We start from the raw sequence: 3242 nt of genomic DNA, 5'->3' as shown, positions 1-3242 counted from the left end.
AGCATGCGTCCTTCTTACCGGTTGGGACATCTTCTGGATATATGCCCAGGAGAGGTATTGCTGGATCCTCCGGTAGTACTATGTCCAATTTTCTAAGGAACTGCCAGACTGATTTCCAGAGTGGTTGTACAAGCTTTATTTTCACTTTTAATCAGTTTGAAGTATTTTCTAGCTTCTTTTGAGGTTTCCTTTTTGACCTAGAGATCATTTAGATGGAGTTGACTTCCTGAGTATCTGGGAGGACTTTCCAGATACCGCTCAGTTACTGATTGCAGTTCAGTGTTCCAGAGAAGCGGGAGTGTCCAAGACTGTTCTCAGAGGCACTGACTTAGGTTTGATTATCTCTCCTGACAGGAAGCAGAAAAGCTAGTATTCTTATAATTAGACCTTTTACCACACACACACACACACACACAAAATCCCAAATCAAAACAACAACAACAACAACAACAGACTGAAATCAGCAAAGGAAAGGGCTGAGCATGTGGTTCGGTTGGTAGAAGGCTTGCCTAGGAAGCAGCCAGCCCTAGGTTTGATTTTTAGCACTGTGACTGTTTCAGCACGACAAAACAGACTCTGTCTGCAGTCACAGCACTAAGATGGATCAGAAGTCAAAAGTTCAAAGTCATCCTTGACTACTTAGCAAGTTCAAAGTCAGACCGGAATGCATTGGATTTTATCTAAGAGGAAAAGAAATCAGCAGAGATTAAAAGTATATGGGGCAGAATCTAAAAGAAATCAGAAAAGCTTCAAGAGTTGTACAGACAGTGCCTGAGTCTTCCAGCAAGGGTGACAAGACATAAACTGTTAACCGGGGAAGCTCACTGGAGTTCTGGAATCTAGGGTTTCATTAGGGTTGGTCACCTGGGCAGGGACTACCCCTGTGGTGACCTTAGTCTCTCAGGTTTCAGCCCCTCTACAGATGACCCTGCTACAGTGCAGTCTAAGCCACCACCCTACATTACATAGTTTACCGATCTTATCCAGCACGATCTAACACTGGGAATACAAACGTCCTTTTATCAGGCAGGATACTGTAAGGGCTCAGAAGTTATCTATCTCCTAACAAGCCTGCAAGGGCCTTCAAGGGCCAGTTTCTTTGGAGCGTGCTGGCTTGAGTACTTGAAACTTGCTGAGTTAACCTTTACATGTAGGTTTGGTTCCATTCTGCGCAGAAAACATATCTGGTAGTTCTTCAGTTCTTATTGACCTATTAGTTTTTATTACCCAGAATACAAGCACTTGAGATAATGTACATGTATGGGGTGGGGGACAGGTGTGATTCAGCGGTAGAAAGCATTCTCCTGAGTTACATGAGACCCTGTGTTTGATACCAGAACTCTGTACCTGAGCACACATAAGGGAAGGTGTACTCTGCTCTTGTATGGTAGACATGATAACTATATTTGGTGGTGTTCTGTTCTGCATAAGTCGCTGCTTTTTTTAGTTTGTTTTGTTTTGGTTTGTTTTGGTTTTTTGACTTTTCGAGACAGGGTTTCTTTCTTTCTTTTTTGTTTTTTTTTTTTTTTTTTGAGACAGGGTTTCTCTGTGTAGCCCTGGCTGTCCTGGAACTCGCTCTGTAGACCAGGCTGACCTCGAACTTAGAAATCCGCCTGTCTCTGCCTCCCAAGTGCTGGGATTAAAGGAATGTACCACCACTGCCTAGCCCAGCTTTATTTTTAATTAGGTTGACTTTATTCTATATTGGCAAGGATCTATGGATATAAGCACACAAGTTCTCCTTTTAAGTGTACTAAGAAGCTATAATAAATCAATACATTTCAGCTGGGCGTGGTGGCGCACGCCTTTAATCCCAGCACTCAGGAGGCAGAGGCAGGTGGATTTCTGAGTTCGAGTTCGAGGCCAGCTTGGTCTACAGAGTGAGTTCCCGGACAGCCAGGGCTACACAGAGAAACCCTGTCTCAAAAAACAAAAACAAAAACAAAACAAAAAAACTTAATACATTTTGTAGTACTGAGCCAATCTTACATTTCTAGAGTAAACCTATTCTGTGTTATTTTATTATAATGGTGTTGGGTTCTGTTGGCTAATATTTTATTTGGAATTTTGCATCAATATTCTTTAGTTATAATGAGTAAGATTTTCTTTGCTTTTCTTGCCGCATAAAATAATGAAGAAGTATGCCTTTCCTCTTTCAGTACTCTGGAATAATTTATGGTGTGTCTGGCAGGAGTTAACCCTTTAAAGCTGGAGGTTTAGGGGACCCGCCTGGAGCTGCAGCTTTCCGTGAAATGGAAAGTTCTGCTTCGTGTATAACAATTAGGTATTGAAATTTTCTATTTCTAGGCCAGGTGTAGTTCTAGTCCAGCCAGGATTAGAGAGTTAGATCCAGTCTCAAACAATAGCAACAAAACAAAGCAAAACAACAAAACCCAACTAGCTCCAAAGAAAACAAACTTTGTAAAAATGGAATTTAAAAAAATAATAATTTATTTATTTTTACTTTATGTGCATTGGTGTTTTGCCTGCATGTATGAGGGTGCCAGATCCCTTGGAACTGGAGTTGTGATTTTATAGGTCCTGGGAACCGAACCAAACTGGTGTCCTCTTGGAAGAGCAGCCAGTGCTCTTAACCTCTGAGGCATATCTCCAGCCTGTAAACCTGGATATATTTTTTTAAAGATTTATTTATTTATTATATGTAACTACACTGTAGCTCTTCAGACACCCCAGAAGAGGGCAGCAGATCTCATTATGAGATCATGAGCCACCTTGTGGTTGCTGGGGATTGAACTCAGGACCTCTGGAAGAGCAGTCAGTCAGTGCTCTTAACCTCTGAGCCATCTCTCCAGCCCCCTTAGAAGTTTTTTAAAGTCAATTTCCCCCCTAGATTTTTCAAATGTATTTGTTTTGTTTTGTTTAAAGATTTATTTATTTTATGTATATGAGTACACTGTAGCTGTACATGGATGTGAGCCATCATGTGGTTGCTGGGAATTGAACTCACAACCTTTGGAAGAGCAGTCAGTGCTCATAACCGCTGAGCCATCTCTCCAGCCCTCAAATGTATTTGTTTAAAGGCCTGGAAAACAGTAGCTTTTTGTTTTTCTTTTTCTTTTTAAAAATAAGAATACTTATTTATTTATATTATATACGTACACTGTAGTTGTCTTCAGACACAGCAGAAGAGGGCATCAGATCCCATTACAGATGGTTGTGAGCCACCATGTGGTTGCTGGGATTTGAACTCAGGACCTTCGGAAGAGCAGTCAGTGCTCTTA

This window comes from Mus caroli, chromosome 14 (genome assembly GCF_900094665.2).
Source record: "Mus caroli chromosome 14, CAROLI_EIJ_v1.1, whole genome shotgun sequence".
Taxonomy (NCBI): Eukaryota; Metazoa; Chordata; class Mammalia; order Rodentia; family Muridae; genus Mus; species Mus caroli.
Note: the sequence above shows the minus strand (reverse complement) of the source record.